The following is a 26,818-nucleotide window of genomic DNA, read 5'->3' as shown; positions in this document are numbered from 1 at the left end:
GAAACAAAAAAATATTTGGCTTAATAAATAAAGATATATGGGAGGATTTTTCAAGCATTTAACAAGTTTTCAAAATATTTTTACATATATAGAGCACTGGGGGAAAATTAGAGCAACAATGCTTGAGTTTCATGTTACTGAAGATCCATCTTGAGGATCACGTATGGGGGCGAGAAAATTATGTTTTATCGTCTTTCTTCCTGACAGCGCATCTTAAGATACGTAGAAAGCTTCGAGAAGAAACGTGGCACTGATTACGATGGATGATAATGGCGTACTCCTCGATAAAGTGCGGCGCAACGAGAGCGAGTTCAAGGGTCACGCACGTCTCTTCGCGCTTTCGTAGGTATGCCTGTGCACAGTTTCCGCCAACAAGCGAAGTTGCAGTCAAAGTGCAGAATCGTGTAAATCGGTAGGTACGATTCATCAGGAGGTCCAACGATGACAAGTCCCGTTTCGCGCGTCCAAGATTAATAACGATAACATGAGCATAAAGCAATTTTCTAAGCCTCAAGTGTGATTAAATGTCTTGTACAGTGCGCTTGTTTATGTGTCTATAAAAATATATTTAGCAGATATCTATAAGGATTTTTATAAAATAAACGCTAGGATATTTATAAAATAAATGTGTGATTATATATAATAAATAAATCTTTCGTAAAGTTTTTTAAAATAATCATGATTGATGACAAAACACTTGCATAATAATTATGATACTTTATACATAAAATTAATATAAAAAGGCGTTTTACAATATCCTTAAAATCTTTTCATTAATTTCGTAATACGTTGGGATCGATTCGATGACATTTAGATCGATAGGAATAAGAAAAAGACAGCCCACATCCAAGAATGTTTTGCTTTCATCGATCTCAAAAGAGAAGAGCCGTCCGCAATGCTTTTATATATTTGGCAGAACGGTTTGAGAGAGAGAGAGAGAGAGAGAGAGAGAGAGAGAGAGAGAGAGAGAGAGAGAGAGATTGCTGAACGACGGTAGAACACGAGCAGACTGACGGAGATCGATTGCTTGGTCTTAGGCTTAACTATTATCTCCGGGCAAGAGACAGCTTAGAGAGATATTCACGAAATTGCTTCACAATTACACCCTCATTTAGCCATAAAAATGTAATTTAGTTACGTGTTGAAATCATTATATCTGATATTTTATTAATACGTTATTAATAAAGATAAATCGTATAAAAATTTGAGATTGACATTTGCATGCACATAAAAATATATTTCGCATACTTTTGTAAATTATATCGAATTTATTATAAAGTATGTTTTACCGTGTTTTTCTCGTCTTTCGCGCGTGCATGCGTGTATAAATTCACACAAAATATCGTATATAAAAGAGGAAACTTTCCAAATTTCTCAAAATATAATTTCCTCTTTCGGATAAAATCTCGTAAATTAAGAATGTTTCGTATCATTCATTATGTTTCTTGACCTTCGTCCAATGCTGTTAAAAGGCAAATAAGTTAGAATCATAAATACTTGTCGTTTTCGCTTCGCGATTTCACTGTTTGAAACGAGCAAATATCCGTAAAATTGATACGATTACGAGCTTAAATTCCAATCTACAGATATATATACAGTGTCTTCTGCCTCGAAACCGAGTTTCTTTGATCGCGATGTATCTGCAGATCTTTAGGATATTTCGATCAGCATAAGATATGCTCTATCTTTATATTATATATATATATATATATATATATATATATCGCATTCTGACATCCGTTAAAGCGGAATACTCGGCTGGGACAAGTCGGGATAAAAGGATCTCGGTGGACCGATTTCGACACGATACTCTATTAAATGCACAGTGCCGCGAGCGATTCTCAAAAGCCAAACTTTATCTTCGTCATGTCGGTTAGATAAACGACGCGTATTTCAAATGTGAAGTTTACTAGTATCGAACTACGATCGGTTTGCGTCGGATACACAAGTTTCCAAACGGGCTGTGTATTTTGGCGGAGAAATCTCGAGTCTTGATATCCGATAAAACGATCGCGCGGCAAAATCCCTCGAGAATCCCCAAAGCTTCTTAAAGATCCGGGAGGAGAAAAGGGAAGGTAGAAGAAATGTCCAGATTCTTTTGCCCTTGGTTTATGAGAACGTCTACATATTTATTGGAAGAATAGAGAAATTAAGAAAATTATAAACCGATAATACATAATTGTTTATAAATTATATAATAAAAGAATATAATAAAAAAAATATTTTGCTAATTTCTTAACCACTTTTAATGATAGAAAATTTTCTACTTTGTCCTTAATGTGAAGAAGCTTTATTAAATCTTCTAATACACAACACACGCCATGTATGTTTTCGTATAAGCGCGTGAGGTGGCATAATAATTTTGTATTAAAATCTCCTAATTTTTCTCTCATTATAATCGATAATAGAAATTGAATGCCGGTCATTCGTAGTACGTTTATCGCGCGAAAAGTTAACACGAATTTTCGCAACAATACGTTGCATTCAGTTAGTATGATGATTTAACAGATGGACCCCTCACTTGTCATTAAATTCATACGTTTGTCGAAAATCATTTTGGCGATTAAAATGCACGGGATTTTTCGTAAAACCGAAACGAATTATTGTCGAAAGTCATTCGTATGAAACACAGCTGCAGCGCGTTTTACTGCGCCGGATTATAGGCTTTATGGCGTAATTTAATGTCGCAGTTGAACAATTTGCAGCGCCGCATTACACGGAATTTCGTTCGTTAAAGCAAATACAATTACTGAGATTCCACGGCGCCATAATTGGATGGGAATACCCGCTGCTGAAACTTTAGTTATAACTATGAAACGTTATCTGTTCAGCGATATTTACTTATCTGGCGTTAATGCTGCGTTGTTCTTAATTTCGTGAATTCGCATTTCGACCCATTCGTACGTCGATGCATTTAATTAACAGACGGTTTACTCATGCGTCTCTAATAAATTTATAACCATTATACAATACTCATGTTGCCGGGTTTTAATACGCTTCCATTATGAAAGAGTTTTTATATACATAAACATTGCATATTATAAAAACACACTCTTACATAATTCAATATAATCAAAATTTATTGATTATTATTATTTTTATAATGACAGAAAAAATGTATTATAAATATATTATAAATGATCAATTATATACATAGTATTAATTATTTGTAGAATATATATTTTCGTATACATAAGTTATAAATTGTATCAAAAAAAGTTTGACTTATGATCTCATTATTTATTTCAATATTTTAAAAAAGTCAATCGAGTTTAAAAAGCTTGATATTAATTCGAGCACATTTTTGGCGCGGAAAAAAAGATATTAACAAAATGAATAAAGTAAACAGCTTTTTCGCATTTTAGTCTAAATAAAAATCGATTTGACATTTCTTTCATTGATATAAACATAAAATTAATTCGAGATTTTCTACAGTAGACTACTGTAAAACTGCTTAGATGGTTTTTTTTTCGTAAATATGATAAAATCTTTAATGGCGAGAAGCGGTAAAAAAGCCGACACCAATTTCCTGAACGAATATCTCTCAAGCGGGAATTGTCTGGCGCTATGGAAAAGTATCAATAGTGATTTCTGAACACAGAGTAAAGCCAATGGGGCCAATGGAAATGGAGTAAACTTATGAATATAAATAGTAAAATTTCCCATAACAATTTAATTACTATATACGATATATCTCTTATATTTTTAACACACGCACACATATAGGTATACATATACTTACAATATTTTCGGAAACTATCAGGATCTTTAAAGAAACATACAATCTTTTATAAACTTATCTCAATGACTTACGTATGATTATTTTTGTACATGACGTAAGCGGCACTAAAACTTCACCGCAGCGAATCCGAGCGGCATCGCTAGCTAAATTTGTTCCGTATTAGTATAAAAAGGAATGCGAGAAGAGTTTACGATATGATGTCAATTTGGCCTTTGGAGACACTATAAAACCCCTTCATTCACTTAGGATGCTCCTAGTAACGGTTAACTTAGTTTACGATGGCCGCTCTGAGGTGACGGAGCGTAGGTGGATGCTTATACGTGGCCACGTGTACCAAGTCACATGGCGTCTTATATGAAGGCACAAGAAGTAAATCGTGAGCTTTCGCGGGCGAACGTGCTTTCCGAGGTTATTACCTCGCGGAATCAAATCCCCGCAAGCTACGTGCCCCATGTTAATACCGAGGCAGTAACGGCGTAACTCGTTATGGGTTCATTTTGCGTAGAGTTTGGGACGACGAGAGAGGATGGAAGGCGAACAAGGCACGTCCGCGGCGGAGAGAGAGACCGGTATTCGTGAATAGCTCGCGAATTTACGATTGCGCGCGAAAATGCGAGAAAATCTTATTTTCTACGAGCGTCGTTGTCGCATCGAAGGTACGCATCAAGAACTCGATCACCAAGCTTTAAATATTCACCAACGAAAGCTCCCGATTCTCACAGTTGGAAGATTGTTCCAACTGCGTCATTTCACTTTGCGGTAAACCGATTCTTCGCGTCTGTTATTACTCGAAATTTAAAAGCACGGTAATGTTTAGAAATAAATTTCAATCTTTATTATGTTGGTAAGATTCTACACATAGAAAAATACATACTATATACAAGTAAATATTACTCGTTTCAAAATTTTATATATCCGCAAATGTATTATATGTTTATCATAAGCATTAAATTTATTCAAAATGTATTCTAAATTCTAATAAATTTAATACTTTGATGAAGAATATTAAATTATATAATTGAAAGAAATACACTAAATTTTTCTGATTTAATAAATTTTCTTACATTAAATTAACCATACCCCTGACTTTTCTTCGATAAAATTTTATAATATTCTTCAAAAGAAAATATTTACTTTTTTTGAGTATATGATAATGAGTTTTTCTAAAATTTGTAACAAGTCTATTTTAAGACTATTATCAAGAAAATATTCTTTGTTAAAGTTAATTGTTACTTAAAAGAAGTAAAGAAAAAACTGAGTAATCATTTTTCTTAGCTATAGAATAATATTTTTCTGTGTGTAGTATCGATCGTGTCTATCAAAACATCGATATAATATAAATAAATTATATTACGTTATCACTATTAAAAATCTTATTCTTTTATATTTCAGTCAACTTGCCATGTATTAAGCATTAAGCTATATTAAAATTAATAGAATATCTTAATTAGTTTTTTTTATTGATCAATTATTGATTATTATAGAAAAATATATTTTGCCCTAATGTATAAAATGTAGAAGATAAATTTTCACTTTACTTTTTTATATCGTTGTTTTTACGTTGGCATGTTATAAAATTTAATCTCATCTGTTATCTTGATAAATCAGCATCATCTAACAAACAACAATAACGTTTCATTTCTTTTTTTTTTAAGTTTGTGCGTCATTTTAATCACTGAAATATATTCTAGATATATTAGTTGTAAGAGTAGATGTGACATATACCATTCGCGTGTGCAACATCTTCCATCAAGCCAACCGAGAGTCCCTCATTCATAATGAATGATCCGAGCAAAACGTCGTTTAAACGAGGCACTTCGTAGTTAAGATCATGTTCCTATAGGGACTTGCATGCGGAAGTAATTATCCGAGACAAAGAAAAATTGGCCGAGTTAATGTTTATACTTTGATAAGATCCATTTGCAGCGTGATGCAATTTGCTGCATCCACCGAGCCGTTGTTAAATAATTTTAATACAATGAGGATCTTCAAGATCATATTAACGGCGTTAATACGGGATCAAGCAGCGCGGCGATATTATCGACCTAATACACCCGAACTACCTTGTTAATCTTAATTACAGTGGTAATAAAGAAGCACGCTCTCTCTCTCTCTCTCTCTCTCTCTCTCTCTCTCTCTCTCTCTCTCTTGGTCCTTTCATGCGAGCGTGTTTACGGTACTTTGTACATACTTAAGGGGCGGCAGATGTGTACATCAGAGCCGGCAGTGGCGACTTAATCGTGATTCCATATGTGTTGCATGAAAGTGAGCCGATTCGGGAAAGCGTGGCTGACAGTGTTAATTTCAGATGATAGATACTGGCCAGAGTGCAATGCAAATGAGCCTCACGCGATAACGCGCAACAACTCCGGAGAGGCTTGATGCATGCGAGCTTAGGAGTCCTGCTTCAAGTCTCGCGCTATCGGTCCGACCTCTTATTTCTCGTCTCTCATGTAATTACCACGTTACCGGGCGTTCCGTGCTCCGCAACACATACGGCAGTCGGAATAACGAGGCGCCGATATCACACGCCGGGACGGCCGATCATTATTCCGAGTGACGCGCGTTCGCGCGTTTTGAATACAATGCCGCTTTATAACGCTGTTGAATAAACATTGCATTATGCATTTAACGCCGCTGTGTCGAGTTTTTGTATTACAGCCGACTTGCTTTCGCTAGGATCGAGGCGTGAGCAAGAATCGACCGTGAATAACTTGTCTTTACAATTGCGCATATTTTTCCAGACAGATTACAATTCATGCGAATAATTTAATAGAAAATCAAGCGAATTCATGGTCGGAGCATATTCTTAATTGCCATTATTTACGTAGCATTTACGCGAAATTTATAGTGCACTTCGTCATATTGAAAAACATTATGTTTAAACGTTGTAATGGAGAGAATAATTTATGAAAATGTGAGCGCGTAAAGAAAGAAATAGTTTTTTTTTAAGTATTTAAGTATTAGAATTTATCGATCTGACCTATATCTGCACACATACAAGGTGATTCGAAAAATTATTAATCTACATTCTTCTAACTTTTAAATACACATATATCGATACAAAATTTGAATAAAATATTTTTTCAAGAAAAATAGAAAAAAAAAATAAATTTGTGCACTTATTTAAAAAGAATGGATCAATTATAATTCTTTAAAATGTATTGCGAATATTTCATCGGATATTTTATTTCGCTTTATCGATTCTGCGCTTTACTATTATTAAATGTATATACGATATTATGTGCAAAATCGGAAATCGAACAAAATACTAGTAACGATGTAAGAAAGCAAGTAGCGAAAGGTTGTAACGATTAAGGGGAGCACTTGTATATTTTTCAATTCAATTGCCGCAATTAATCAATCTGTCTCTATTTCTCTCTCTGATTTTACTTTTCGCGTTCGTGCTCGCTTTCTGTTCCTCTTCGCGTTCGATTGACCTAAATCAGTAGTGTTTGCACTCGTAACGTTTGTCGCACAAAGAAAAAGCTTGAAATTCCTGTCCGCGCAGTCGCTTTATTTCTCGTATCACCGCTCGGTTCTATTTGCAATGCGCCCTTTGTCAGCCAGAACCCTTTGATGTATCTTATATGCGACGCGCATTGTTGTCTATATTTCGTGTTTAAAGAGTACTGCGAATAGAGATGAACCAAAGCAAAACATATGGCGAACGATAAATGTCACGTTATTGAATTTACAAGTGTTTGTATAACTTCGCCATTGCATTACACATCCGTATTTTATATCTTTAGAAAACTACGAGCTGCTCTGTGCATTCTTGAGACATGTGGATGAACAAATTGTATTTATAAAAGAAAAAAAAAACGGCAAAACATCTTTCGCACGAGTATTTTTAATCCATCAATTTGATCGCGAGGAAAGATATTCGAGAAGACATTACGATGTTTGTCCGGCTAGGAAGAACTTGGTATCTAATCGAAAAACGATCTATGTACGCGCATCGCAATCACGCACTTTCGTGATTAGATAAACGACGTGCGTGTGCAGGAGACGCGTTGCTTTTGCGCGCTTGCTATTTGATCCGGTCGAGTTTGCACATAACGAGAGAAGGGTCGACAGCGGCCGCGCGGACGAGGGTGACACGCTCGAGGTCCACCGTGAACACCGGTGGGCGCACAGTTTGTTATTAATTTACGAGCACGCGCGTCGAGGTTTGTTTAACGCCCTGTTAAATCGCGAGGAATATTCATGACGTTACGAGAAAATTGCGGAGGTATCGGGCGAGACACTTTTTTTTTCCACCTTGCCGTGGGCCGCGACCTCCCAACCGCCACCGCCGCCGCCTCCTCCTCCTCCTCCTTCTCATCCTCGATTCACCCCTCGCCGCCACGCGCTGCACCGCCAATGCGTCGACTGCAAGAGGATTTATGTAAACCGCCTGCTGGGGTGGAAAATTGCGATAGGCTAAAAATTGATGGAATTTCGCGCGGTTCGAACGCGAGGGTATACATACCGCGCGGCGACCGAAAATGAAAAACAAGGGGAACGTCGGCAAGTGGTCACCGGCGCACTTGCAAAATTTATTCCGGTCGAGGAATAAATCGCGATTGAGCCGATACGTATGTGGTAGATCGGGTTACGCGCTTTTATTTCTAATACGGTTGAGAGAGATAAGGCCGATTGTAACGTCGTGGGACGAAGTCGCGCGGAAGAAATATTCACTTGTAAATTATAATATACATCCCGCGCGGGATTGATGCTGGCGGATTTTAACAACACGGGCATTCTATTCCGGCCGATTTATAGGTACTCTTTGTAGTCCTCTGAATCCTTCATTGTGTTCCCTTCTCCTTAGAACAATCCACCATTCATTTCGTAATAATTACTCTTCCCTTTTCTTTTCCTTCCATCTTTTCAAAGTTTAATTAAAAGAAAGACATTTTCTCTTCCCGTCAATCGTAGATCTAAATTGGATCGGATTTTATCGGAATCTTATCAATCAAGTTTGATTGATATTCTGTGTTAATACACGTAAAACGTTCAATTTTTAATTATAATCTTTTGAAATATAAATTTTCTTATAAAACGTGCAATAAGATACAAAACCCATCAATAATTTTATATAAAACAAATATGAAAAATTCAATTTATAAATCTAGATAATCTAATTAAAAATAATATATACGTTAAGAACGAGACCACTAAATCTAATAAATTGTTTCTCGTACACAGCTGAAGTGCATTAAATTTCGAGTTTCGGATGATCCGTACGAGACGAAATATACTGAGAAATAGTTACATGCTATTCTCATTAAATCCCTTGTTAATGCCTTCATACTACGTGGATAATAATATAAACAAAAACTTCATCCCAATTTTATCCCATAACGTATCCCCTTTCATCCGTTATCAAATCCGTGCGTAAAAAATGATTTTTACCATCAGCTTTATAGATGTAGCTTTTAATCGATATTTCATATATCATATTTATCGTGTATATTCTTCTTTTTTTTTTTGTAAATTCGATTAAAAGAAAATATGCATTCTCGCATATCACATTTTACATAAAAGTGATAAAAAGAAGATACCTCTCATAGTTAAGAATGTTGAAGTGAATTAATTACTTTTGAATTAAAAATCTCGTTAAAACGATTTTAAGTAATGACTTAATGAAGAACATGGTAATTAGCGATTAGCGCTGATGAAAATGTAGCAGCACGATCGTCCTGTTCGGAGTCGGCGAATTATGGTGTTTTACATCTATAAATAATCGATACGATAATCATCGCGTCCCCTCGCGGCGGCGAGCGCGCCGCATAAATGCGGTTTATTTTCATCGAGCGTGCATCGCCGCTTTCCATGAATTATCGGCCGAAACTCTCTTAATTAAACGATGAAAGCGTTATTTGAGCGTTTTGTTCGACAGGTTCTCGCTTGTTCGCCAGGTCACTCGTTTACGACGCCTATCGAACGTGGAGCTTCGCTCGTCGTTCTCTCTTTCCCTCTCTTTCTTTTTTTGTTCTTCCTCTTCCTCTCCCCTCTCACCCTTTTTGCGTAGTAAAATTTAATTCTGGGCGCACTCGTCGGCCATTACCTTGGTGACGGTTAATCGTTAAACGAAGGGAGCGCGGGCCCGCGCATTGGACGCATCGTTGAATGAATTCCAGAACGTTGGGCACACACCGTCGTTGTTTCTGTCGGATTTAATTCATAACGCATCGTCGCGCGTCTGATCGTGATAGAGAATACGCTTAATTAGTGGTTACAACCGAGTTCCTAGACGAAGCAATCGTTAGCTGAAGTAGCCATCTCGGATACAGGGTTACTCGCCAATGTTACCCTGTTAATGGATAGAATGGAACAAGAGGAGCTAGAATATAGAAACGGTAGTCTAGTTATAAACGTAACTAGTCTGTTCGTTTCGAAGTTTCGCTTTCCTAGTTTGATATGCACACTCCTAGTCGAGCAACGTATATACAAAAATATTTTATTCACGTTCTTATATCGAAAACTTGGCTAAATCTAAGCATTCTTGTATTATATTATATAATATTAAAATAATAATGCAAAATAATAATAAAGAATTTTATATCAGTCAAAAATTTCATATTTTCATGTATATATATATATAAAACCGGATTTTTTTTTAAAACTAAGGCAAATAGGAAATTTAAAAACGTATTTATATCTAAGTATAGATTTCAATTACTTAATATGTAAAATTCCTGCTAATAAATTTTGACATTAATCCATCATTTTGACTAGAGTGTCTCTGATCTTTGGGTATTAAAGATCACACGATACGATGATATGTTCTTAGTTACGTTTACATTTGCCTCATCCATAATTTCTCATCTACGAGAGATAACAATTCTGGCGAACTCATACACACGGTATGACCGCGGCGCGATTAAATATCTTTCTCAGGTCAGTCACCCTGAGCTCCGAAATGTCAAATCTGCCTGTAGAGAGGCTACACAGAGCCCGTGTATTTCATATTCCGCTAAAGATCAAAGCTCGTCCGTCGTCGCTGCTGAAATCGACCCGCTTATATTCTATGCCGTGGCAAATGACAAAGGTCCATTTCCCGAACGGAACGAGCGCGTCTCCTCTTCCCGCGCACAAACCAACGATTGATATAATATTCACTCGTGCACTCGTAACTGATAGATAGTCTCTCTGAATATATATGTCTCTGCCTTTCTCGATCATCGTTGAACATGCGCGCGAACGATAAAACTTTCAGGCATTCGTGTAAATACAATATGTGTAGCGACAAAACGAGTGCACACGCTGCCGACGACGTTAATAATCGTAATAAGCAAAGAAAAATATAAGCGTCACCTCGACTTCGCAAGTCTCTTCTCTCTCTCTCTCTCGTTGTTATTGACAAGTTCGTCTATACAAAAGTATTTTTATACTTCGCAAACTCGGAATATACATACGATTGAAAAAGAAAGTCGACGAATCTTTCGATTTCATCCAACTCGGGAATTAAATAAAATGCATTTTGTTTCTCTGAAAAACGATAAATCATATATTTTGTAACAAGGAATCTCGAATCCAGATTCCTATTTCAAATAACATTTTTCCCTTCCGTTGAAGAACAAAAATATAAATCCATTTTTCGAACTTTTCCGAGATCAAATTTAGGATCTTTTCCTTAAAATCGTGTTAGTATTTTTTCTAATTTAGGTAAATGTACGCAATTTAAAATTGATTAAAACAAAAAAATTAAAAAGATCATATACATTTAATTCAAATCTAAGAAAATTAACAAATAATATTTAAGCAAAAATATTATTTGCATACTTTCGGCTGAATGTTGCGCGAAGATAAATGAATTTTGTAAGAAAAAGAAAGCGCGCTGTCTTTCATTTTTCAAACATTTCAGAAATTTATGAATAGTTTCGTGAAATTAATCTAGTTTTTAAAGAATAAATATCTTCCTTTCCTCGATTTATGATACATTATGTACATATTGTCGGAAGTAAATTATCTCAAGTTGAATTATAAGCAAATTATTTAACTTTCTCTAGAGCGAAATTACCTGTTACGATTGCTACGCGTTCCAGACATGCCGAGTTTTCGTTGGCACGCTAAATCGTGCATTTGATTAAAGATAAGATTTAATGAACCATCTATAGACATAGTTGCAGACAACAATAATTTTAAAATGCCACGTAAATAAAAGTCTTGAGCAATTTAAAATGTCTTTAAAAACAAACTTTTGAAGCTCGTATAATTGCCATTGTGCATAAAAATAAAAACAAAACAAAAAAAAATAAAATGATACAAATGAGCGTAAACTACGAAACACAAAACATTATTTTATAAGATCTAAACATTATTTTACAATACTTTTATATAATAATAAAAAACAATTAACATATAAAAAAAGTTTTAATATAAATAGTATATCAATATATTACTTATCGTCAGATGCGTGTTATTATTTTCAAGTTTTAACTTTATAGCATTTTCGACCAGAAGAACATCATATCTGACAGATAGGCACTTGTAATCCTTTCTCTAAAATTCTCTCATTTATGAAAATATGATTCGAGTGGGCATTTAAGTTCGTTTATTTTGCGCGAACAATTAAGGGTTAAAGGCCAACTTTGCAATGTAAACGTCCACTTTTTCTTAAATGCATGACCATTCTTCATGATGAGAGCGGAACTTACAGATACAGACCAAAAAAAAAAAAACATCGTTGGAACGGAAGAGTAAGAAGAGCCGACAAGGAACGAGATGAGGGTTTCGCTCGGTAAGCGAAGAAAGAAACAAGGTGCCGGCTTGCCGGGCTAATTAATCCACTTTTTACATCCCCGGTCGTATTTGGTGCTTTCTGAGGGTGCTCCCTCATTTAGCGAGTAGCTGAGCGAAAATTTCACGGAAAATTGAGCGAAATTTTTGACGTCTTGCTACGGACGTGCGCGTTCGCGGCGGGATGTTAATTTCCGATCTGGCGATGCGTTCGATTTCGATGACAAAGCGATTCGCGCAAACGCCGACAACGTGCTTTATCGCGTATCTTAAGTGCTTACGCGTGAATCTCTCGAGGCGTGAACTGAACGGTAGCAGCGATCGGTAGATCGAGAGTAATGTGATTCTGGATCTTTGTTCTCTCAAGTTTCCCTCCTAGTACGAACTCTTATCATAATATATAGCGTCTATCATATAATCTTTTCTGATAAAGCGCGTTCCGCAAGAAGTAACTTTGCAAAAAGAGTATAAATAAAACATGTAAAAAAAATTACGTTTAACCGACAATGTAATACGTTCGTTGTATCGCCATATTTTAAATAATTGTCATTTTATAATATTGATCAATAGAGACTAATAATAATCAGAAGGTAAAATAATTTATTTGGCTTGATTTTTTGTACAAATATTAATTAAGCATTATATTATTAGCATATTTGACATATTATTGCGTTTCTATCCTAACAATTGAATAAAATTATGTATTTCCAATCGTCTTTTTGTCATGGTACATATACATATGTACCGCTTGATTATTATAGAGACGTGTTTTGTGGTCATGACAGAAATAATATATCTTCACTGTGGGAGCAACTTTCGGAGAAAAAGAAATGAGGCCGGAGGTGGCATCGCAGAGGACATAAATAAAAGACGACGTAGCCAAAGAGACAGCTGCAGTACGGCTTGCACCTGCAACCGTGCTACCGTAAGCTAGTTTTTGCACGCAAGTTTTTCATGAAAGTCCATTCACGATGCGCAATCAAAAGTTGATCGTCGCGCAAGTTTTTTAAGTAATTGCCGTACGTATGTGTGTCGTTATCATATGGCCTAATTTTTTAATCAGAAACGCTTTTCATCGATCATCTTTAAGACTGATAAAAAAAATGTATTACATATTTTGCATCTACGCAAGAGAATCGATTCTTCCTTGCTTTTTTTCGATAATCTTCAATCTAATATAACGAAAGATGTCCCGCAGATTCGCGACAGAGATAACGACATTCTAAATAATCTAAATTATACGCAAGGTTGCTCGCGAGAGAGCGTTTAATGCGCCTGAAAACGAAAAGAGTCGGAAGTTTGCCTATCCTTAGATGTTTACGAGAATCGTGTTCTCCGAGAGAGCTTGCCTGTTTGACTTCCCATTTTCCACTCGAGTCGGCTCTCTCCGTAGTCAGTAAGCGAAAAGCGGAGATAAACACAATGGCGCACAAACTACGTCAAATAGAAATTCTTCGTAAAATAGATCCGCCCTACGTGCGTTGCGGCATGAGATGGAAATTTATCCCTTTAGCTTTAACTTTCAACACCGTGTCACGAGCACTCACCGGCGTCTGCGCCGGCGTGCGTATGTCTGGGATGTCATATTTCTTTTTTATCGCACTTCTCTCCGCGCAGGTACACAGGGTACACTTTGTTACATGTGAGTTTAGTTACAACGAATAGTATGCAATCCATTTTCGTTCCATCTCGCTCATTTTCTCAACAAATACATATATGGCAATTTTATAATTACGCGTATCGTTCGCTGCTGCAAGACTTGCAGAGGTATCTGTTACGGCCTGATATAAACGTTCCTCCGAAGAAGGTAAAAAGATATCTTTTTCCAACCTGTTGACCTGGATGAGGGCTTTTAAAGCCGTCGCAAGAACGACAGTCGCGCACTATAGGGCCGTATCGGATCGCGCAAAAAGATGCGCCAACGGTGGCTCACGGGATGATTTTAAAGGACGTAGCGGGGGGGGCGATGGCATGTCTCCACCGGGGATATCGGGTGAAACCAAATCCCCTGTAACCAACCACGTGAACAAAGGATTACCAATGGCTGCCTAGATAAGCGTCGTGCCCAGCCTGTCTAATTTACATCCTCCGACGACCGCGCTGCGCTCGCGCCGGCGAGTACGCTTCGAGGAAGTCGTATCCGCTCCGCCGGCACCCCTCGGCCATATGCCGACTGGCGCGGAGGAGGGTCGCCGAAAAAAAAAGGAAGAGGAGAGACGTGGCAAGGGAGAGAAAAAACGACGACGCAGAGGAGAAGTTAATGAGGAACCCGTTTTGTGACGTGGCGATATACGGTTCGGGGATCGGTCGGTCCCCCCGGCACTACAAACCTTCGATCATTGCTTACGTATAAACCGGAAGAAGATAAGGGAGGGAGGGATGGAGAAACTGCCGCCAATTAGCCGGCTAGGTAGGTTTATTGCTTAATGAGTCAATACCTGGTTTAATGAGCCGCGATTATCTACAACGGACGAGCAATGTATCGTAGTCGATTCGTAATCGTTATCTGTGATACGGTCTCACCTATGCATTTTACGAGAATGACGTTGCATTTAAAAAAAGACGATTGAACCATAGGCGATTTTATGTCGAATATATTATATCATATTGTGTAATGGTGATATCAAATTTCCAATAAAAGAAACACGATAATGGAAAGTTAGTTTCGGCTTTTTGATATTTGTTGGAGCTACAAGTTACTTATGATCTTTTTATTCGTTACACGCAATTCAATGTGCAAACGCTATAAACTCCTGGTAAAAGAGACAATCAGAAAGTTTCGCTAAACTTGACGAATATTTCTACACGTATTAGAGATGATGTTGCGATGATGAAAAGCCAAATAATTCGCGTTGGTGCGAGTGTCGTCGCTCGTTGCGACTCACTTTGAAAGATGAGAGATATCCCACGCGTTTGTTCCGACGATGAAAGACGGGATAAGGAACGACGCTCTCGGGGCTTGCATTCCTGCGCGCGTTGCTCGGTTAACATCCACCGCGCGATTCCACGGCTTCCGTCTTCCGTCTACGTCCGGGATTATAATGCATTAGAGCGATGAGCGGCGAGCAGATTCGCCGGATCTGGAGCCGCGGTGAAATTGCCGCCAAGTACTTCCGCCCGACGAGCGTAAACGCACAATTCCAAGGTTTCCGCGTTAAAGCGGTTGCACACCGACAAATCTAACTCGTGTTCACTAAGCGTGCCAGTTGTTTGACGCGCACGCCACGAGTTCTATCGTTGCCGCAGCGTATCTGCTCGTTAACCAAATACGGTAATAGACGTGAACATATTAGCTGCGCAAAGTTGTCAAATTAATTCTAAAGTGTAAATTTATAAATAAACGTAATACTTGAATATCTTCGTACCGTAGCACACACGACATGCATATTTTATAATTCTTACTTCTCATATATATATATTTATATTTATCACAACATCCGCTTGAATTTAATTGATAATTATTTTTATTTTTAATCCTTCGAAAAGACGAAAGATATTTTAACGGAGGACATTGCTTCGTTTCGAAAGCATTAGGAAAGATTCCGCTGATTAATCGAGCAATGATGAAACAAACCAGAAAGCAGAGACGGAAATGATAGAACAATAGACTTTAGCGGCACTATGACAATTAAGAGATAAAAAGTTTTCAGATTCCCTTTCGCAGGAGTAGGAATCGATACTTTCCTCGTTTAGATGAAAGTCTTGCGCCCAACCTCCTTTCTTCTCGCCGATCTTTATCGCGTCCTGCTCGTAATTAAGAAAGTCTTGGAAGAAGTTGCTGAAGCACAGAGCGATCTTTCTTCATCGCGAGCTTTTTCTCTGCCGGATGATGTAACAGGATCGAAGGTAACGAACGACAATCGCGAATCGTTTAAATTCGAGCCAAACCTCTTATGCCAGAATCCGTTCGGCGCGATTGAAGTTCGATTAATCGAATCACGATTTTTCGGTCGTCAAAATCTTAACCGCGCGTTTTTACGAAAGATAAAAACTCTACTCAATCTCCCGAATGATTATCACGCCTTGATTTAAGGCGTAAAATATAAAATAAGGATTTCTTGCGGTAATTTCTTGCGACATACATTTTTAGAAAAATGTTAAAATTGTCACCTCGCACAGAGAATAAGAATATTTTATTAAAAATCTATATAAAAGAAAATTTACATGTGTCAGAGATAAATAAAAAATATATTTTTTGATGGGAAGACAAAAAAAATCTCTATGCTGCCAGGAAGCCTATATTGTAATTTACATTTTGAGTAATAATGTAAAATGAATAAAATGTGTGGCAAAGAATGGTGAGAAAATCTGCTACCAAAGACAAATAATAAATATCGCTTTTTATTTTTCCGTAAAAGAAGAATTTTCAATTTCAATTCGCATTCGCCATAGAAAATAGGAAACAAGCGTATCTATTGCATGCGGGTTTACTCAGGAGACAGGCTGTTAATACATATGCGTACACGCAGCGCCTCGATTAAATTGACTCAGGCAAACCACTACCTGGGTCGACGAAATATGGCCTAATATCGAGGCCGACATCGAGGGGATGCTGGGATATACTCTCCGCGGTGTATCGACGATTGGCAGCGTTACGTATGCAGACTATTTCGTAATTCATGAATGGGGGAGGTGCGCAGCTTTCGCGCAAAAGCTTACTATGTTCATATGCGTAGTGCACGGGAAATTGAGCGCGTTTCGATAATGCGTGCGCGAAATTATTATCTGCATTAAATACGAAATACAGACGAATAATCGTAATGTACATTTAATTTCAGCATTGTTACGCCGTACAATTTTTACGCGTTTTTTTTTTTTTTAGTGACCATTATTATTTATAGATTATGCATAGTTTAACAAGTTTTCAATAATACAATCGTATTTACATATTACACAGTATAAGTGCACTTTTTTATTTAATTGAAAATAATCTCAAAAAGATTGAAATATTTCACTTAAATTTTATTTTCTATATACCAATGGTATCTATCAAAATATGTATTTAAATATTTTTCCATCGATATAATAATATCTGTGCAAGCTTCTTTTCCTTCTGGTTAGGTTTCGTTAATTTTCCGCTCTTTACAATTCTTTTCACTTTAGAACTTCAATTCCCCAGTAGCAATAAGATGAAACAATCGCATAAATATCAATGTATTGGACACCGTACACAGGGAACAACATAAAAATAAATAAATAGTTTTTATATCTTTTTTTTTCTCTCTCTGGAAAAACACATCACGCGGGAATAGTGATACGCGTCGTATAGCGCAATCTATTAAAAGGAACCTTTAAAAACACGTCTGCCTTTTACATATAACTCTGTACGTGACAAAAGAGAAGTCATTTATAGCGTGGCTGCTACAAATCGCGAACGATTACGTGTACGGATCGAGTTGTGATATAGAGGGTCGGTGGATCTACGTTGCACAGTTGAAATAGGTTACAATCGTAGGAGAGAGCACACACCGATGTTCTGTCGGACACTGAATTGTGCCGTTTGATATCGTAATGCCGAGTTCCGGGCACGTTCTTCGTACAAAACGTTATTTCGTACGTGGCAAGTACCGACTATAAAACTGCCACGATATCTCAGAATAGGAAAGAGGTCTCTTCCTGTTGGACAGGAAGCTGTTGAACCCCAATTTGTTTCGCGCGAACGACATCGTACACACGTATCGATTCTAAATATTAGAGGATCCTGTCGAATTTTTCACGAGTCGTTATTACGTATTCATGAAAATTTACACACCTGGCATTTAAAATATCATAAAGTACATAGTGTAACACGCGAAAATAATTTGCGATGTATGCGTAAGTCGAGAAAATATACATAATACACGATATTCTAAAAATTAAATTGTGATTATAATAAAAGTGGCGTATTAAGTATTTATCTTTCACGTAAAGTGCTCTTTCTTCATAATTTTTACAGCTCTTTCAAATATAATTGTCTCGTCTCATGCGTGAAATATGGCTCCGCGTTTTCTTCTCCATGTTGTTTTTGTATCGCATCGCGAGACTTATATAAAGCAATGCTGTCGAGTAAGTTTATGAAATCTGGTTTGCCGGAGGATAGTGGCCTAGAGTACAGGATGCGAGAGTACCTTGTCCTGTTATTAGCAGGACAAGCGACCGTTTCGCATGTCGATCGACCATCGGTCGAATCGTACAGCTGTCTGCGTCGCGACGATACGGCCGATTCTCGTGATATCGTATTCCTTCCTCGACACGAATTGCGCAACAAAATTACCACTCGAAATTGGAATTATCCTAGAATTACCATCGCCCTCGGGGTGATCGCAGGTTGTCTATGTATCGATGTGTACGGAAGCGAAAGCATTGCTCCACTAACGGCTTCGGAACACGCACAGGTTTCCGCGGACTTCCTCGTTTGTCGAGAAGGCCCGGGTGAGTGCTAAACGTTTTGCATTCAACGCACCGCAACGGCAACGTTCGCGTTTAGCCGCGAAAAAAAAGCGAAAAAAAGACAAAAAAAAACGTGACACATTGCGATGCAATTTTGGACAACGAATGAAACACGGGACCGTGTAGGAGGATACGCGAATTAATGCGTAGACTAGGCAATTGTTATAAAATGTCATGCGTTGTGCACAATGCAATGGGCGCGGGTAAATATTTTTTGAGTCGAATTTCTTTCGTTAAATTTTATCCGTCCATTTTATTAAAATATGTAATAAAATTAATTAATGGTTTCATAATCATCGCAATTGTTTCTAAAAGAGATTTTCAAGAAATTTCTAAATTTGAATTTTTCATTACCAGAGAAGCACATTTTAGCACATTGAATAAAAATTCTTATAATTATACTGTTTTTTAATCTACGGATCTGTTTCTCGCATTTAAAGTAAATTTTTCTTTTAATAAATAATTTTTCGATGTGATTCTTTTTTCAAAATCTTAATTATTCGTATTAATCTCTTTAACCATCGGTTAAATAAAATTTTATTAAACTATATAATTTATTTAGTTTGTTATATAAGAAAAGAGTTTCTGTTATATATGTCTATGTATTTTCAAGTAGAGAAAAAAATTGAAGAGTTATCTCGAGAGTTATTTTTGCTACATTCATATAACATACGATAAAAGATAGCTTGCGAAACAATTGATTTATTCATGTAATTAAGAGAAGAGTTTGCGCGCTTATTATTCTTTCAAAAGAATATTCTTTCAAACTATTCTCATCTTTATTTGGCATCACTCTTCTCAGCATCCTTCTTTAATAATAGATAGTAAATATTAGCATTTATTATTAGCTTGCATAATCAATGATTTAATAACAGCATAACTTTCATAATAATACATTTGCATCATCTGGTGAATGTTACGTCGTGTATTTAGTACAATAATTTTCAATCATATGCTTAGAATTGTCAAAGAAATTTAATATTATTGGTGCTATCAATATCATCAATTTTATTATCGTTTCATACATTTTATCAAGTTGCTTATAGTATACATATATATATATATATATACCAAATCATATCGATAGTATTCCTGAATACTATATTTTCTTTAGATTTCCTTTACACTGCATCAAAAAGAAATTTATGAAATAATCGACATTTAAGTATAAATTTCATATTAATTTCGCAAAATATATGTGCACTAGATAAGCATACGATTCGTTCGTGGAGAAACGCATTACAAGATATCGTTCGTCCAAATACTGTCGACACGACTATTCCCAAATCAATTTCAGCTACAATACGAGACGTCGGAAGATGGGTGAGATGATCTTTCTCCTCCGCCCCATCTTTGCTTCCCTCCCCCCCCCCCCCACCGTACTTGTCGGTACATCGATATCTCATCCCACCGTGCTTAGGAATCCTCTGTAGAAATCGTCAGAGTGTGAGGGCGGAGGAGACTCTTCCTCTCAGAGAAATTGCTCGACGCGATGACGATTTAAATAGCATCCATTAAGCGTAACCGCGATGCTGGAACCAGATACGACAGTAGGATTTTATCCGAATTAAATTATATTATGTTAAACATGCGACAGCGAATATTAATATGGTTGTAAAATAAGGAATAAGTAATTTATCAGGTATAATTCTATTAAGCATACCTATATATATATATATATATGTATATATAAATTGTACGAACGTCTTGTGATTCATAATGCATTCATTATTCTCTTTAAAATAAAAAAAGATATCGCTACTTGACATCACTAAAAATTGTTAATATTGCAAAAGAGATCAACAAAAGAATATCGCGTTACAAAATACAAACGTGATAAAGATATAAGCCGTGACTGCGGTAATGCTAAAAAAGCAAAAACTTTTGGAACAAAAGTAAAATACAATATCGAAAGTGAACTAACCGGATAACTGAGAACTGTCCGAGTTTATAATGGAGTTTGATAAAACGCATGTATTTGAAAGTAGCTCTGTGTGAAGAAAGTTTTTATCATATATGTTTAAAAGTAGACGGAAACGATAAGAAAGAAATAAGATCGACAAATAAAGTACGAAACATATAAAATTGAACATTTTAAAATCAAATTATTATGAAAAAGAAACGAAGAGAGAGAAAGAGAGAGTTCCAAGTTTTTATGTTATAAAAGTATTTTAATTTTATGCAAATTTTTATTCTTAAATAATCAAATAAATCATAAATATTGTGAATCCGTATCTTTCATATTTTTATTTTTTTTAAAACGGTAAAGTATGATTTCTTGAGTCTATGAAATTCCGATTTATGGGAGAAAGAAATTGTTAAACGCGTGGAAGCACGCGAGAAATCGAATAGTGCTGCGAAAAAGAAAAAAAAAAGTGTACGAAAGGAACAATGTCCATTTATATTAATTCCGTCAATTTTCCGATAAATGTTGTATTTTACTTTAACGCGCAGGCTATATATTATAAATGTATTTTAACCGATCGTAACCGACGTTAATTGACGTTAACAACGACCAAGAGGTCTCAGCACAAGCCTCAGCCTCGTTCTCTTCCCTCGTCAACAGTACGTCTTTATCCTACTTTTTTTTCTCTTCCTCTTTAACATTCAACCTATGTGCCAGTCTTTCTTGCTAATTGCATTGTTTAATGCAATTGTTTCCCTTCCTTTAAATTCGATTTAATAACTGATCTCGCGATTACTTTGTCAACCGGAGAGAGTTGTTGTTCCGACTAATCTCGAAATTTCATTATAAAACTGATTTATTGATTCGCGCTTCGTTATTACTGTGTCTGTTTTCATACCGTCTCTAATTGTAGTACATATTTTAATACTCTCAAAATTGATCTTTATTAAAATTTTGAAGTAAATATATCAGTTGAATATTAAATAACGCAAATATCGCGTGTTTCCTCTCACATTTCTTTCTATGATAAAAAAAATATATATATATATATATATATATATATATATATATTGGTATGACAGCGCGGAGGAAAGCTCATTGTTTCGCGTTATACAATATATTTAGTGTACTGTACGTGGTTATTGGTTCCGCGAACTAATTAACGCATTTCAGTTAATTAAAATTTTACGCCCGCGAAGACACGAGTGTATGTCATCGCGGGCAAAGCTATCGGGAAAAAGTTATCTGTGCGGCCTCGCGCGTTTAATGGCTCACTGATAATCGCCTCGTTGAGTCGACGATGTTGCTCGTTTAGCTTTTGAATTTTCAACGTGCATCTTTAAGCAAGATACGTAGCATGCCGCAATGTAACTATATACACCCTGTAACGATCGTCTTTTGTAATACACTCGCGCCATTCAGATTACGCTATCTGTAAAAAGAAAGGAACTAAGAATTGCGACTTGTTGCAGTACGTTTTTCTTATCTTCTGCGACGGATCACACGATAGAAACACCGTTGTTCAAAGTAATCGGCTTGTTGATGTGCAAGCTTCTCGTATCTAAACAAGCGTAAATAATGAACTTTCTGAAATGCCGCTTCGTGTGCAACAATTATCCCATTCAATCTAGAAATATCACGTGTATTGCGTAGGAAAAAAAAAGTTTTAAAGTTTTTAATTACAACGTATCTCGCAGATTTTAATTTCACTTGTGAATGCTAACACATTTTTAGCATCATTGAAAAATATCCTTTTTCGCGAAAACGTTTGGCCGTCCTGGCAGCTGATGCCCTCGGCATTTAATGGCATTTCGAGAGGACGAGTAAGTGAAGTACCTTTGGCGCGATTGCCTTTAACCAGAATTACTTTATCGGTGGTTCCAGCCGCGAACTACAATCGAAAACGGACGAAAGTACGAACGCGAGAGCTAGCCCAGGCCAGCCATCGAATTCCCTCGTAGACGTCAATTCAAACCACCCCTTTTTCCTGAAAATTCAATTAAAATGGACCGTTTGGCCGTAGATATTGGCCGAGTAGGGACGAATCGAATGAGGATGGACGATATATAACGTGTATCTGCTGGCTTAGACGCTCGTCTCTTTTGAAATCGTATAATAAAATATAATAAAAGTCCGAACGAGCGTTGCTTAATTAGATATAATTCGTATCTAAGATAACACTAATCAATTGAAAAACAACAATAATTGATAGCTGCAAACAGATATTATTAATCATTATTTTTCTTACGATATCCATACTTGAAATGATATTCGAAACGATGCGACAGTCTATATACGGTACACTCTCCAAACTACGCTCGGTAGAAATAAGAAAATCCATTTGGTATCAAACTTGGTGAAAAGGCTCAAGATGCAAACCTTGTAGAAACTTTTATATCGCGGAGCGAAAATTGCGCGGCCTGAAAGCACCCGTCGAGGTAACTCATCCCCTCACCTTACGTCCGTCTGTCCTTAACCATCCTTTACACTCGGTCGAACACGTTCCTCGTCCTCGAACTCGAGAATGAGTCCGCGAACTCTCGGATCAGATGTTTCGTCGCACTTGACTGACAGCCTTCCTCGCAGCCTCGCGGAAAAACGCTTCCTTTTCCCTTGCTCGCTCGCTTTCCGCTCATGCGATTATCCAGTTTGAGAGTCCTCCGGGCAGGGAGAGAACCCGCTGTCGGTGCGAAAAGTTAGCCGGGGAATTATTCCGTCGGTTGTATTTTCGACGGAAGTTCTCGTTTCGCGAACAAGTCCCGACGAGGGAGAGCACGGATTTTCAGAACACGGATAACCGCGTTCTCGCAAGAAATATAGTACACAAGCTAATGGAAATAATGACGTACGCTAATTCAACGTTGGTTTAACGTCCCCCTCCCCCCCCCCCCCCGTGTAACGTATGAATATTGATATTGCATGTTCGTGGATGACGATATGGGGACACGTGCGTGATTAGTAAAATGTATTAATTATTTCGTACTATTATAGCGAGGGAGAGAGAGACAACGATACATCGCGCATAGAACTATTTGTTTATTTTATGACAACGCTAACGCAAAAATGTATATCGCAAAATTAATTCTCGAAACTCACTTAACATATCTACGAAAAATTTTCTGATCGTTTAACATGTCTGTTAGACGTTAAGTAACACACACAGCCATGCATGTAATTTAAAAAATATATCAAATAGTTTTATATAATATCTCAACGCGCAACGCATACAGCGTCTTTCGCATTTCATTTCAGCATCGAACAATGTTAATTAAAATGTCAAATGGTACAATTCAACAAATTGAAATAATCGACTTTTCGAAACGTACTCTTCGGTTATGAAAATTGAAATTTGATTGACCTCGTATATTGTTCGACGATTCGCTTTGTTAAGGCATTTTTTAGTCGATTGCCACGAAAATGCCTGTAGTAAGAGGAGAATCGCAAGTAGATCGTGTTACGCAACATTCTCTGAAAATATTTTTCCAAGCGTGATACACTGTATACATCGGCGGATGTCTCCGCGGGCGAGATAAATGAGCCAATTTCCCAAGGCTTAAGTTAGTGGCAATATTACAGGCAGGTTACATGCTTCTCGCCGCCTTCGTATTACGCGTTTTAAATCCGATATAGAACATAGAGACACAGGACTACGCTAAACATTTCATTTTCCTCGGCGATGGCGCTTAACGCGCGTCGCTATCTCTATCCGTTGCAACGATGCGCAACGATCGGTGCAACGTACATACGTTTCGCCAGACTTACATCCAATGCGGATGAAGCGTATACGCGTAGATCCGGCTCGCGAAGGGGCGAAGAGGGTGAAGAGCGTGGGATAATATTATGGTTTCATTGGTGCACCTGAGTCGCGTTACCGCGTTAGCGTAGCTACTGCTGGCGCGCACGTCTGCCTTGTTCCGCCAATTTGTCTAGTTTGCACTCCCGAGGATCTTTTACTCCAGATTTATTCGCCACTTGAGACCCGCTGCTGTATGCCGAGGCAACGTTCTAGCACGATATTTGCACCATGATGAACGCTTATGACGTTCGAAAGCACACGCGCTATGTAAACGCTATCGATTTATTCACATACAGAATCTCTGCGAATCAACGTATTTGATTTTAACACTGGATATTCAATGAGTAATAGTATTTGAAAAAAGAAAAAAAAAATGTATGCAAAAAGATAATTTTACGATATTTTAAAGAGAGAGAATAAAAGAAAATGTTAAAATTTAACGTAATAATAGCTGGCTTTCACCGGTGCATTATCATTACCGTGTGGCTTTTGAAATCGTAGGAGCGCGCGGTATATCCAGATCCGTATCTAAAGCTCGCATTTATCAAATATGTGACGTTTCAACTGTACAGATTAAATGGGCCTAGATGTTACATCTTTGACAAATGTGTGTTCGAAATACGAGGCACTGTCACAGACTGACCAGATTGCATCCCAGAGAATTTATTCGCGATCATGTAACATTGGTACGAAATCATTGACGATATAAGAATGTGTGTGAAAACGCGAAAACCGTGATGCATAACTCGTTCCTCGACAATTTAACGCGTTTGAGAGAGAGAGAGAGAGAGAGAGAGAGAGAGAGAGAGAGAGAATATATATTTTAAAATACTTAATAATATATTTAAATATATTTTTAAAGAAGTTGGGGCAGTATAAATATTTTGAATTATTTCAAACGAATAAACTGTATCGTGAAATTTTTCTTTTCACGCTCTTTAGCAGTTTATAGTAATCTTATAGTTATTGCAGGCTGTAAATTCTCTCTCGTGTAAAATTCCAACGCGGTTTTTCTTAAAATTTATTTCGATTAAATATAATAATTCTATCATGTATACGTTGGAAAATACAAAGATGGCGCGAATAAGCATCTCCCGATAGTAGCGAATCACGATGTATGATTTAATCGAGTAAATTAATTGTGAATATTGCATCCACAAATTAATCATTTACATCGCGAAAACTAAATCGCGCCATTAATAATTCTATCGTAGTAATGCGTATGGGGGAATAATTAATCTTGGAGAAATATAAAGAGATGCAAATGGCACGATCGATATTTTCTTCCTCAAGTCGGAATCCGCCTCGTCACTTCGCGACAGTACATAGGTATGTACCTACATCCCTCCCTTTCAGCGTCGCGTTTCCCGTCCAGCGCGATCGTCGAAACGCTTTCCCTTTTCGCGATCCGATTTCGCTGGCTGTCGAGGAACGCCCCTTTTCACTTTGTCTTCACGTTGCACGGGATGAACGAGATGAAGAGCGTCGGATAATATTATAGTTTCATCGAGGCACCCGAGTCACGTTACCCGGTGCTTCCAAGTCCGCAGGTGCGCCGCGTTTTGTTCCACCACTCGGCCAGATTGCGCCCTCAAGGATTTATCCGGGATCCGATTCCAACTTCTCCTTCGCGAGGATATATCCCAACTCCATGATTACCTCGCAACGGTTTTCTAGCACTTTTAACACACCCCTCGGCACGTTTCGCGCGATACTCTTCGAATTGTTTTCTGAGAACGCTAATAGAAATGCTATCCCTGGTGATAGTGTAACGAAAAAAGATGTCGAGGAAGCGACGAAGGATTTAACAATCGAACGAGGAATTTTATCGATATCTGCGAGTATACGTGAGCGCTGTCTTGAGATACGATAGTATCGCTTTAGGAGAACTACCGATATCGGATCAGCGCAAAACTTTGCGTTCTATCGCGCTTTTAATGTTCTTATATTTCATCGTGTATAATATAGTACGCGGATTATCACCGTTGGGTACTGTATAGCGAAGTACGAAGAGTTAGCGGGGTAATGTTATGGTTTCGCTGAGTCACCCCGAGTCACGTTACCAGCTGCTTCCGGAACCGCGGGGAGAGCTTTGTTTCACGGCTTCGTTGGATTGCGCCCTCGAGGGTTTATCTCGTTGATCCGTTTCTTCCTTTTGCTACCTAGAGATGTTCCATTCTTATTCCTTCGATAATTCTTTCCGCCTCGTTCCTTT

General features: G+C 37.4%; 1 protein-coding gene across 9 annotated transcripts in view; it reads right to left on the bottom strand.

Moving 5' to 3' along the window:
* LOC138935722 (SAM and SH3 domain-containing protein 1) overlaps positions 1-26,818 on the bottom strand; it is a 314,166-nt gene that overhangs the window by 172,342 nt on the left and 115,006 nt on the right. The window lies entirely within an intron of this gene.

Source organism: Polyergus mexicanus, unplaced genomic scaffold, assembly GCF_030449975.1.
Source record: "Polyergus mexicanus isolate NDT 795.1 unplaced genomic scaffold, iyPolMexi1.0 SCAF_8, whole genome shotgun sequence".
Classification (NCBI taxonomy): domain Eukaryota; kingdom Metazoa; phylum Arthropoda; class Insecta; order Hymenoptera; family Formicidae; genus Polyergus; species Polyergus mexicanus.
Note: the sequence above shows the minus strand (reverse complement) of the source record. Positions and strands in the feature narration are given on the sequence as shown.